Source organism: Hyla sarda, chromosome 5 (genome assembly GCF_029499605.1).
Source record: "Hyla sarda isolate aHylSar1 chromosome 5, aHylSar1.hap1, whole genome shotgun sequence".
Classification (NCBI taxonomy): Eukaryota; Metazoa; Chordata; class Amphibia; order Anura; family Hylidae; genus Hyla; species Hyla sarda.
The window spans coordinates 23,490,591-23,504,738 of record NC_079193.1 but is presented as its reverse complement, the minus strand read 5'-3'; positions in this window follow the sequence as shown (position 1 = coordinate 23,504,738).

Here is a 14,148-nt window from a genome sequence, read left to right as displayed (position 1 = left end):
TGGCAGAGCAATGGACTAACCCACTGAAACCCAGTCACACAGTATATGTGTTAAAGGTTCTCCATCTCTCAAGTTCTCAGTCTAAATTACAGAAGCTACTGAAAGTGGATTTTGATGGGTTGGTTCACCGTATATACAAAAGAGGACAGGTAGCACTGACCTGACCTTATGGCTTACCTAAAGATTAGTTTAAGATAGAGAGGCTCTTGTCCAGCTCTATCCTTTCTCCCTATTTGGGGGCTAATGTTGAAAAATGTATCCTCACAGTATGTATCAAGGATTAGAAACAGCTATTTATTAGAGAATACATGTGGCCTAGATAAAGGCTAAAGCAGGAACTAGGTGAAGCACATGTGGTCCTGGCAAATAGTGTTGAGCGCAAATATTTGAAAAGCTAATTGTTACTGTGAATACTGGCGCTTTGCGATTTTGCGAATATTTAGAATACAGTGATGTATATTCGTAATGACAAATATTAGGTTTTTTTTACTTTTAATTCAAATTTATGCAAATATTTATGTGAATATTTTTGCCAATATCGGCACTTCCAGACTGGACACTGATCCCGCCTTTCTTTTAGGTGAAAGATATAATTGCGCATGCGCACTATGCAAATTTCACAACGAAAAAAAAGAGAATGAACATAGCGAATAAGCGGATTTCGCGAACATAGGATGAATATTTGTCCATATATTCGCAAAATATTGCAGAGAAAGATGACTTTTTTTCTGAAATAATTAGTCGGGAGCAGACATGTGACCAAATTATCATTCAGTTGGATGATAGTAACCCTTTGCACTTTCTTACAACTCAGTGAAACATATAAACAAAATTAAGTGCAATGCAGAGAAATAGATTTGCATTACTCTCCAGTACCTAACATACAATATATATATATATATATATATATATATATATATATATATATATATATATATATTTTAATATTTAATATATATATATGGGATGAGTATTTATCTCAGGGAGAGATTACCACTCCTGGTATGACGGAGCTTCATAAGGCCATTATGAAGCTCCTTCATACCAGGTGTGGTAATCTCTCCCTGGAATAAATACTCATCCCCTTTAGCTGCTCTCAGGCCTCTTACCCAAGCCAAGCCAGATCACCCTGCTCTGTACTGACGAGTGGCAAAAACCACGAAACAGCTGTCTGCAGATGGGTAAAAACTTTCCTTTTGGGAAGTAGTCTGGCTTGGCATAAATCCCGATTAGCTTTTCATATTCCTTAACAGGAGCTAAGCTGATACCAGGGAACACTACCTGAATAAGGTGGTGTAATGAGCTGCTTTGCATATATATATATATATATCCAGCAAACATTTATTTACCCGCCACCTGGCAACTCTCTCGTAGGAAGCTGCTGGATCAGCTTTACTGTGTCACCACACTAGTGACTCCAACCAGTGCCGTTAATGGCAGACGCAGTGCCTTAGCTGCTCTATGCTCCTAGTTCTCTTGCAAAAATGTACAACAGGGATGTAGCTTTTGGGGGTTCAGAGGTAGCAGTTGCACCCAAGTCCTAGTGCCTGAGGGGGCCCAAAGGCTTCATAAGAAGACACCAGTATAACAAATGACACATGGTAGGTAGCGGCCCTGTTAGAGATTTGTGCCCAGGAGATTCAAGGATTTAAGTTAGGTCTAGAGAGTCATAGTATTCATATTCAACTTCAAGATATGCTACAAGATGTTAAAAGAGAGTGACACTTGAACAAGACCTATAACAAAGACACTGTCTCAACATCACGGATAAAATGTCACGAAAGTCCCATCATTCCGACAAGATGTCCGCAGCCTCGTCCTCTCTGAATTCCAGCTGTCAATCAAAGTTCATAAAGTTTGCAGTGTGAAATTATAAGACAGTCGGGAATTTGTAGCCGGCACTTGTGTCATCTGCAGTCATGTCCGTGTGTTGGCTTATTCTAGGTTTCTCCGTACGGGGATAGTTTGCAAGCAACAAAATTCCTATTTATTGATTGTTCATCTAAATGGAGATTATTGCAGCTATTCTCACTATATTCTGTGGAAAGGTTCTTCTGAACACAAGCAAATGACATCTTACCTCAATACTGCAGAAAGACAAAAAAAAACGAATTAGTATCTGATGACATTGTATTTTGTCAAGGTTTACAGGGAGGTAGTTTCTCCCTTTCAAAAGGTTGCCAGGGCTATTCGGTATAAGGTAAGGGCGTATGTACCACAGTGACAGACCATGTGGCTGCTTTGGGTCCCTTGGAGAGATAACAGTTCTACACAGGCACTCTACAGACTGTTTCTACTTAAGGTACAATTACATACAGTGACTACAGTGGTTGTCTTCTCTGATTGGCTATGCAGGCAGTTCCTGCAGGGTACTGTAAGGTTCAGCAGCCTCTGACTGTTACTAAGCTTGAAAGTCTCCAGTAGAGATGTCGCGAATTGTTCGCCGGCGAACAGTTCTCGGCGAATTTAGCATGTTCGCCTCGCGAACATATGTGAAGTTCGATCCGCCCCCTATACTTTAACATTGCGGTAAACTTTGACCCTGTGAGTCAGAGTCAGCAGACACATTACAGCCAATCAGCAGCAGTCCCTCCCTTCCAGACCCTCCTACCTCTTGCACAGACGCCATTTTACCCTCATTCAGCATGCTGCAGGCTTAGGAAGTGGAGGGACAGAGAAGCTGCTCCTGCTGTATAGGGAAAGCGATAGCTAGGTTGCTGCTAGGTGGTGTATTCAGGGTCCAGTTTACTCCTAAAGCACTAGTGTAACATCTGCTTTAAGGACAGCACCCAAAAAAGCCCTTTTTAGGGCTCAAATATCAGTCCGTGTGTCTTGCAACAGCTGGAGGCACCCTGGTTGGGAGGGAACCGCTGGTTAAAAGGGGTACTCCGGTATAAAACTTAAGTTAAGGGGGGTCTAACTATGTGCTGCCTAACATGGGGGAATCTATGTGCTGCCTAAAGGGGGGATCTAACTATGTGATGCCTAAAGGGGGGATCTAACTATGTGCTGCCTAAAGGGGGCTCTATGTGCTGCCTAAAGGGAGGCTCTGACTATGTGCTGCCTAAAGGGGGGCTCTAACTATGTGCTGCCTAATATGGGGGAATCTATGTGCTGCCTAAAGGGGGATCGAACTATGTGATGCCTAAAGGGGGGGCTCTATGTGCTGCCTAAAGGGGGCTAAAGCACGTTATTCCAAACCATTTAGATATGTTAGGTGATTTATGCATTTTATGGATTAAAACCAGACTCTGCATCAACTATGTAATTTTCCATGGGAGTTTTGCCATGGATCCCCCTCCAGCACGCCACAGTCCAGGTGTTAATCCCCTTGAAACAACTTTTAAATCACTATTGTGCCCAGAAAGAGTCCCTGTGGGTTTTAAAAGTCGCCTGCCCATTGAAGTTAATGGCGGTTCGCCGGTTCGCAAACTTTTGCGGAAGTTCGCGTTCGCGGTTCACGAACCGAAAGTTTTATGTTTGCGACATCACTAGTCTCCAGATCTATGCCATGCTTATTTTAGACTGCTCCCCATGTCCCCATTTTTTCTTACAGAAAACTATTACCCACATTCATGGCCCCACTTCTTATTCTCACATTGCTCTCCATGGTCTGCTCATTTGCAGACTGACTCACTGACTCATGTTCCAATTCTCCCCCACAGACTGCTCCCCATTCCTCATCCCAATGACCACACTTTCTCTCACTGCCTTCTCCCAATGACTTCCTCCCTCACAGACTGCTCACCATGGTCAACTCTTTTTTTTTTTTTTTTTTACAGATTTTTCCTCATGCCCTTCTTCAACCACACATACTATTCGGTCATGGCCCACTTATTCCCAGACTGCCCTTAATGAGCCTCTTCTCACTCACAGACTGCTCCCCATGCCTTGCCCTCATGGTCCCACTTTTTGCTTGCACACTGCACCCTGTGGTCGCTCATTTACAGGCTTCTCTTCATGCTTCTCTTTTCCCTCACAGACTGCTCCTCATGTTCTTCTTCTACCTTGTATACTGCTTTATGTTACACTCATGTTTCAGAAGACAGGAACTTCGGTGGATGTGGATCCGCTGGACCTGTGTGGCAGATGACTCACACCGTACCAGGGAGGTCTAAGGTGCCGCTGATTTTCACCAGCAAACACTTGGATGCCCAGGACGGGAAAAGGGGGTAAATAAACCAAGAAAAACCTCCAAACCCCAGTCACCAAGGGGACGGGGTAAAAAAGCCCTATTGAAAACTCCCTCCCTAACTATATAAAACTTCACTTTTATTGTACTATTATTAAAAATATACATGTGGCCATTTGTCTCTTAACCCCTGAGGACGTGGGTCATACCACGAAACATGTAGGGGAGACAGATTGATTACATTTTAATTGCAGCATTTTCCCCAATAGACAGTGGTCTGCAGCCACTGTCAAGTACATATTACTGTGAACTCCAGACAGGAGAAGCAACACTAGTTGAGGGAATAGCCTGATAATTTTATTCACTACAGGGGACTTTTTTAATAATAGTACAATAAAAGTGAAGTTTTATATAGTTAGGGAGGGAATTTTCAATAGGGTTTTTTTTACCCCGTCACCTTGGTGACTGGGGTTTGGAGGTTTTTCTTGGCTGATTTTCACCAGAGCACGCCGCAAAGCGGGATGGACTTGCTGCGGCAGGTGGCACCCAGGTCGCTACCCCTGGCACGGCTGGACCACAAAGGCGGCTGAGGAGATGTGAGGCACAGGAGGCATAAGACAGCTCGTAGTCAGGATAGCAGAACTTGCTGAATTCAGGCAGGAGCGGCAGGAATCAAGCGGTCAGGAGGAATAATATGCCTAGGCATGGAGTCAAAACCAATGACGTGAAGACCTGGTGTGAGCATCTGCTCTGATGTTCTTGTCTGCTGGACGGAAGTGGATGAAGAAGTTGAACCTAGAAAAGAACAGTGACCATCTTCCCTGGCGGGGGTTCAAACACTGAGCAGACTGAAGTTATAGAAGATTCTTATGGTTCGAGTAGATGCTGACCGGATGAGAAGAACCTTCCAATAAATGTCACCATTCCTCCCAAGCTAGCTTGATAGCGAGGAGTTCACGATCTCCAATGGAGTAATTCCTCTCAGCAGAAGAGAATGTCATGGAGAAGAACCCACAAGTAACAGTCTTGCCCTTGGCATTTTTCTGAGTAAGAACGGCACCCGCTCCAATAGATGAAGCATCAACCTCTAAAGCAAAGGGCCTCTCCGGATCAGGTCTTCTAAGCACGGGAGCAGAGGCAAATGCAGACTTTAAATGGGAGAAGGCCTCTTTAGCCTCTTGAGGCCAAGACTTAGGATTAGAAGCCTTCTTTGTTAGAGCCAAAATTGGAGCAACCAAGGATGAAAAATGTGGGATAAATTGAAGATAATAGTTAGCGAATACCAGAAAGCATTGAATAGCACGTAGGCCCGAAGGATGAGGCCAATCCTACACTGCAGACAACTTATCTGGATATCTGCAGGCCCCGATGAGAGACAATGTAGCCAAGAAACAGAAGACTAGACTTCTCGAACAGACATTTCTCCAGTTTGGCGGAGAGATGATTCTTCCGTAGTCGCTAAAGAACCCGACGAACATGAGTACGATGCTCTTCTAAGTTGAAAGAGAAGATCAGGATGTCATCTAGGTATACGACAACACAGGAGTAGAGAAGATCACGGAAGATATCATTGACAAACTCTTGAAAAACGGCTGGAGCATTGCAGAGATGAAAAGGCATTACGAGATACTCAAAATGTCAGTTACAAGTATTGAAGGCCGTTTTCCATTCATCTCCCTTGCGGATACAAATGAGGTTATACGTTCCACGTAACTTGGAGAAGACCTTGGCACCACGTAGATGGTCAAAAAGTTCTGAGATAAGAAGTAGTGGGTAACGGTTCTTGACCATGATTTTCTTAAGTTCCCTGTAGTCAATGCATGGAAGGAGTAAGCCATCCTTCTTCCCTACAAAGAAAAAAACAGCTACAGCAGGAGAAGAGGACTTACAGATAAATCCCTTTTGGAGATTCTCCCGGATATACTCAGCCATGGCTTTGGTCTCAGGAACCGATAGAGGGTATATCCTTCCATGAGGACACAAGGAGGAGTGGTACCAGTCAGAAGATCTATCGGGCAGTCATAAGGACTATGGGGAGGCAGAGACTTAGCCTGTTTCTTGCAGAATACATCAGAGAAATCTTGGTAAGGTGGAGGCAGACCAGGCAAGGAGGAGGACGAGAAACAATTTTAGGCTTGACTGGACTGAGACAAAGATTTTGACAGAACTGTCCCCAGCGAATAATTTCTCCAGTTCTCCAATTTAGTTGCGGAGAGTGGCGTCGAAGCCAAGAAAGGACAAGAAGAAGCTCAGAAGTACAGTTAGGCAGTACATAGAATTCAATATTTTCTTTATGCAAGACACCCACTTGCATGACAAGAGGCTCAGTACGGAATAGCACCCTACAGTCCAAATTTTGTCCATTAAAAGAGGAGACGAACAAAGGCTTGGCAAGCCGAGTAACAGGAAGTTGATATTTGTGGACGAAAGAAGTATCAATAAAGTCCCCTACAGATCCAGAATCAAAAAATGCTCTAGCGCTAAAGGAAGACTTGGCAGAAGCGAAGACTTGTACAGAAATGGTAAAGCGAGGAGAGATGGTATTCACACCTAGGGACGCCTCTCCTACGTGCCCTAGGTGCGAGTATTTTCCCGAATACTGTGGAAGAACAGAAAAGTCTTTGAGGAAGTGCTCCGGGCTAGCACAATACAAACACAAATTCTCACTGCGTCGTCGTGATCTCTCCTGTTGCGTAAGACGGGAACGATTCACTTGCATAGCCTCTTCGAGAAGAGGCGCAGGAAACTGTAGAGGTGGACGTTAAAACAAGGGTGCCAGGGGAGGATATCTCTCTGTTCGAGCAGGTTCCCTCTCTAAGCACAGTTCTTCCTGCCTCTCAGCAAAACGTACATCAATACGTGTGGCCAGGTGGATAAGTTCAGACAGAGAAGAAGGAGGATCACATGCAGCTATGGTATCTTTTATCCGGATAGACAGTCCTTTTTTGAATGTGGCACACAAGCCCTCATCATTACATGAATGTTCTGAGGTTAGAGTGCGGAATTGAACCGCGTAGTCACAAACGGTAGAATTCCCTTGAAATAGGTTCAGCAAAGCCGTTTCAGCAGAAGAGGCGCGTGCGGGTTCCTCAAAGACACAGCAAAATTCTGCCAGAAAAGCTGTCAAGTTGGAAGCTACCGGATCACCGTGGTCCCAAAGAGGTGTAGGCTAATAACAAAGGCCATCTTAGCACGTTCTGTCAGAAACAGTTCAGACATGAGCTCCAAATGCATGGAGCACTGTGTAATGAAGCCTCTGCATAACTTGAAATCACTGTCACATTTAGAGGGTAATGGTAGACGTAGCTGGGAGCCAGAAGACACTGCAGGAGCTGGAGGAGGGAGTGGGACAGGATGTGGGTGCTACTGCTGTTGCAAGGCCAAAAGTTGTTGTATCATAGCAGACAGTTGGGTAAGTTGCTGCGCCTGTCGCGCCAATTGCTGAGACTGACATACCGCGAGGGAGGGAAGATCGGCGGCTTGAGGCAGGGGTACCTCAGCAGGATCCATGGCCAGATCTTACTGTAACACTCACATTTCAGAAGACAGGAACTCCGGTAGATGTGTATCTGCTGGATCTGTGTGGCAGATGACTCAGAATGTATCAGGGAGCGGAGTCTAAGGTGCTGATGGTTTTCCCCAGAGCCCGCCACAAAGCGGGATGGACTTGCTGCAGCAGGCGGCACCCAGGTTGCTACCCCTGGCATGGCTCGATCACACAGGCGGCTGAGGAGATGCGAGGCACAGGAGGGATAAGACAGCTCGTAATCAGGATAGCATAAGGTCAAAGCAGGGGGCACAGTAGCGTAGCCAGGACATAGCAGGAGGTCAGTGGGCATGTGGCAGAGGAGCAAGGTCAAGTCACAGAGCAAAGGATCAGATACACGGTAAGGCAACTCTCAGGAATGCTTTCTCTCAGGCACAAGGCAACAAAGATCCGGCGAGGAAGTGAGGAGGGAGGAGGAATTTATCAATGAGCCACTGGTGAATTACACTAATGAGCGTGTTGGCCCTTTAAATCTTAAAGCTCCGGTGCACGCACGCCCTAGGGGATGGGGACACACACGCCAGAGCAGAGAGGCAGATCCAGGGGCAGGAGAAGCGCAAGGTGAATGACGGACTGGGGCGTGTCACGCAATGCGAGTCCCAGCCCCGCCGGCAACAGCAGGTAATGGGACCATGAGCTCACAGCCAGCGTGTGCGGCCGAAACGCATAACGTAACACTCCAGATGTTCTTCATCTACCTTGTATATTGCTCAATATGTTCTCCTCCATTCTCACAAACTGTGGCTTTCTAGCAACTTCCACCATTCTGTCACAAAATAACATTTTGAGACCCCGAGGTTACAGACCATGGTTCATACACATCGCATGAATATTTCATGGATTCAAAAAAAAGCTCCTTAGGGGCAATAGAAGGAAACAGCAGCAATTTTAACACGAAGGAACAGATACAAAGAAATGTATATAGGATTTCTATTAGCCGAATCTCAGATGTTTATTTGTCTCTGTAGAGTAATGATTACCGAACTGGAAACATCATAATTCACAATACAAAAAGGACATGGAAGGAAGAACCTGAGACTTTCATCCTATTCCCGTGTAATGCCTCATCTGGTTTTGTCCATGGATTTGCAAAAAGAGGAGAATTATGCCCTGGGGAAGATTAGTTCATCTAAATGTTAAAAGGAAGCAAAATAATTTCCCAAGGAGCGATAGTTTTTTGCCTTTCAGAAATCGAGTCACTTCATCATGTAACCTCAGGCGTCATTCTTCACTCAATGCGATCCAGAGAAGGACACACAAAGCCACCGCTCTGTGAATTGTCAATTTTTCTGTAATTTATTCTGCATTCTACCTACTGGAATAATTATATATATATTTCACCGGGGAACTACATTCCTGGATTTAACCATGATTTATAAGATTACACATTGTGCACCTGAAAGATGAGCAATGAATTGTTTTCAGCCCATTTTGCCCATCATTTCAAGTCAAAATGGACCTGTGTGTGGCTGGAAGATGTCAAAATGGCAGTGGAATGCCCACCATAGAGGCGAAGCATGTGACTGCTTTGGGGTCTGGTGGGGCAGGGGGTCGGGCTCTAAATCCCTTTCTCACTTGCCATGCCTATAGTTTCCGATAGCCTCCGCCAGGGGTTGATCAATGGTAAGTAGTTTTTTGACTTATAAATATATAATGAGTGTACGGAGCCCTCCCATAGGCTTGCATTGAGGGGGCGAAGTGTGACGTCACACGGGGCGGGGCCGTGATGTCACAATGCTCCGCCCCCCCATGATCGCCAGTAATCAGACCTAGAGCGAACATGCTCCGGGGACTGATTATAACAGGGTGCTGCATGCAAGATCATGGGGGTTCCCAGCGATGGGACCCCTGCGATCAGGCATCTTATCCCCTATCCTTTGGATAAGGGATAAGATGTCATAGCGCCGGAGTACCCCTTTAAAGAGAGATTATTAATATTACACAAGGGAATAAAGATATGTATCTTAAATATTTTTGCATTTTTTTTTTCATTTATTTTGATACACTAATTATTAAGGAATTTTAAAAAGTGTCATTTTTAGGAGTCTTAAATGTTCTGTCATCAGAAATTATTTTTAAAAGATCACTTAAAGGGAACTTGTCATAAGATTTTACCATAAAATCTTCTTCCTCACTATACACAGGAGACGTTCCTGCCCACAGGGATGATGAGGATATGACGTTATATAGTCTCCCCCGTTGTCCCTGTAAATAGCCCCCTGAACCGGGAGCTATATTACTCAGTCTTGTATTCTTTGGCTGTAATCCTGCCCCCTCAGTGTGATTGACAACCCGGGTCACTGCAGTGACCCGGGTTGTCAATCATACTAAGGGGGCAGGTTTACAGTCGGAGAATGACCCAGGTTGCCGAGCAGTGACCCAGGTTGTCAATCACAATGAGGGGGTAGGATTACAGCCAGAGAAGATAAGACTGTGTGGGCATAGCTCCCCGCCGAAAGGACTACCTACAGGGCCGACGGGGGACACCTTCTAACTGTATATTCTCACCATGCCTGCGGGCAAGAACGTCCCCCGGGGATGGTGAGGAAGAAGATTTGACTATATATAAAGTGTTGTTATGCATTATATATCGGAAAATCTCATGACAGGTTCCCTTTAAGACTCATACCAGGTGATGGACCAGCAGAGAGTCAAAAGGAATGTTTGTAAATTTGTGGGAGACATTCAACAAATTCCTCAATTTCTAACTTGAAAACCTTATGTCCAAGGATTTATGTGTCTCTTGTATTTCGGGGAATCCAGATGGTTTCCAGATGAGATGTAGTGTGTGTTGAAAGGAAACAGTCATTTTTGTTAATATGTGTGAAAAATACACATCACACTCCCCCCCCCCCCCCCCCAATGGATACAGATAAGGTGGACAGTGCCCCCTTCTGGTGTGCCACCTCTTTTTGACCTTGGCTTATATATATTTTTTTAGGTTACAAATATTTGACACCAGTGCCAACCTTCGATGTATATGATTTTTTTCAGCCATGTGGAGCTCCTCCCATCCTTGATTTATCTTTGTCATATTACAGAAAGCTTGTTAAGAGAAGAAAAAGCCAGTGCACTCACCCGTTCAAATGGACTTCTGTTTATTCAAAGTACATAATAGTACAAACGTGATAGTCCTGAACAATATCCCCATGTGAAAGGTGCAGAGCAGGATGGTTAGCAAGCAGGGACGTTCACCGGAGCACGGCGGTGCCGTTTCACGCCAATGGGCGTTTCTTCAGGCGCCCTCCTGAAGAAACGCCCATCAGCATGAAACGGCACCGTCGTGCTCCGTTGAATGTCCCTGCCTGCTAACCATCCTGCTCTGCACCTTTCACAAGGGGATATTGTTCAGGACTATCACGTTTGTACTCTTATGTACTTTGAATAAACAGAAGTCCATTTGAACGGGTGAGTGCACTGGCTTTTTCTTCTCTTAACAAGCTGTTATATGGATGTATGTTTGCCATTGCTGCACCCCTGCACAAACCCCGTAATTAAATACCCATGAAGATTGGCCATATAGGATTACTAGGCAGTGCCCAGTTCAACATTTTTCCTCCTACCTTGATATTACAGAAAGTGATAAACTTCAGCTTCTGTCAAACAAAATGTAATGCACCCAATAAGCCATGGAAAGGCTGACCATACAACTGGCAGCGCAGCCACTTTGTTAGTGAGCATCGGCTGCTGGGACTTGAGGTGCCCCTGAGGTCGTACCTGGAGGAGCGGAGTTGGATGACGTTAGGGACTTCAGGACGGCCAGGAGAGCCAGCCTTGGGCACCGGGACAGTAGCTCAAATGGGCACTATTATTAAAATGAATTTTTGCTATTGCACTCCTAATGGTAAATAAAAAAAAAACTTTCTAATGCACTGTGATTTAAAATTGAGTTAAGATTTTCTATATTTTACTTGTGTTTAAAAAAAAAGCTGCCACTAGGTGTCTCCCTACTAGTCCAGAACACATTTCCCACTATCTCTTGCACAGACTTTGGACTCCTGCTGGCCTGGCAGAAGTCCAAAATCAGAAAATGAAGTCTGGAGTGCTGAGAGGGGGTGCAGCCTTAGCCAGTCATACCTCATCTCACACTGAACTGCTCTGGGCTGTGTGTAGCAGAGTGAGGGAGGAAGTTCTCCCCTGTATGGCTTCAGATGATGTCACGCCTGCTGGGGAACGCCCCTTCCCAGTCTGTGAATCTGACTGAGACTGAGCAGAAAATACAGAGAAATATCAAGGTAGAAAACTAAAAAATAATAAAAATAAAGGCAGGGGGTGGTTTATCACGATGGGGGCAGTGAACTGGGAGGATTGTAACATTTAACAAGATCATTACAGGTACTCTTTAACTACTGTCTGAATCAGCTTTCAGTACTCCACTGCTTCTCCAGTCCGGGGACCAGCCATAGCAAGAGATAGGTCCTGACTTCATACCAGATGAGCAGTGGAGCATCAAAGTAGGAGGCAGAATGGCTGGAGGACCAGTGCCTACCTTCTATATGGGGGCCTATGATAGTGTGGGCCTATAACAAACTATACTATATTGGGGAATATAGTCTAAAGAGAAGGCCTTTGGCTGCTGCCTACAACTATATGAGGGCGTAGAACTACCTATGAACTATATAATATATCTATTGTATATATTCAGATACAATATATAGGGGCCGGGAGCCGCCTGGGGCAAACACTCTATATTTGTACATATTACATAAACTCTTAATATGGTCAGCCAAGTCATAGGTGCATGGGCAACATCTACATGGAGTTGGTATATTATGTTTTCCTCCAGCTACTATGGTTCTTCACTCTAAAATTTGTAATAACACTACCAAGCAGGGTAGGTTTGTGTGCAACCACTAAATACTACACCAAAGCAATATATTAGAGTAATTGGATGCTTACAACTAAATGTAACAAAATATACCTTCATTGAGCAAAAATTTGATAAAAACAGCCAATCACATTAAAAATAATATGGACACCAGGACACATACTGGACAGTATATATGGGAAGGCAGACTTACGCTGAACCACAGGATAAATAAACAATCCTGCAAGATCAAAGTCACCTATGGATACTGAATAATGTCAGATAGAAGATATACTGCACTTAACAAGATGAAAAGAGTGGTAACAAAATGCAATAAAGATTAAAAAAAATCCTGGGACTAACAAAGGATAACCCTAACCAACCATGTGTGCTGCCATAACCATACATTCCCACCCAACACACGTTTCACTGGGAGCTTCATCAGTGTTTCCGAACCATGGGAGTTGTGGTGCTAAGTGATACAAAGCTCAAAAGCGCTGGCCATAAAAACAGAAAGCAGAAAACTTTTAGTATGTTTTCATTTTACTTTACGCAATAAATATTTTCGCATCTTGTTTCCTTTGCTATAAATGTAAAGCAATGGCAGGTGGGATTTTACGCCCGGGGCAATTCTTTTACAGCACTGTGATCGCACTGATGATGGACAGACAACACACCGCAGCCATAGTGGGGATAAGAGCAGACACCGAACCTAGCCATTTAACCCTTGCAATCCTACAATTCAGTAGCAATTGTGCCTGGTTCTGATAAATTTAAGGGACGGCCATGGGATTAACAGAGAATGTTAGTGAAAACATAAGCATAACACAGGCCATGATAAAATATACACTCACGGTATTAGATACATCATGCTAGTCCCGGGTTGGATCCCCTTTTGCCTTCATTCTTGGTGGCATACTTTATATAAGATGCTGGAAACATTCCTCAGAGATTTGACTCCACATGGACATGATGACATCACACAGTTCCCCCATATGGACATGATGACATCACACAGTTCCCCCATATGGACATGATGACATCACACAGTTCCTCCATATGGACATGATGACATCACACAGTTCCTCCATATGGACATGATGACATCACACAGTTCCTCCATATGGACATGATGACATCACACAGTTCCTCCATATGGACACGATGACATCACACAGTTCCCCCATATGGACATGATGACATCACACAGTTCCCCCATATGAACATGATGACATCACACAGTTCCTCCATATGGACATGATGACATCACACAGTTCCTCCATATGGACATGATGACATCACACAGTTCCCCCATATGGACATGATGACATCACACAGTTCCTCCATATGGACATGATGACATCACACAGTTCCTCCATATGGACATGATGACATCACACAGTTCCTCCATATGGACATGATGACATCACACAGTTCCTCCATATGGACATGATGACATCACACAGTTCCTCCATATGGACATGATGACATCACGCAGTTCCTCCATATGGACATGATGACATCACACAGTTCCTCCATATGGACATGATGACATCACGCAGTTCCTCCATATGGACATGATGACATCACACAGTTCCCCCATATGGACATGATGACATCACACAGTTCCTCCATATGGACATAATGACATCACACAGTTCC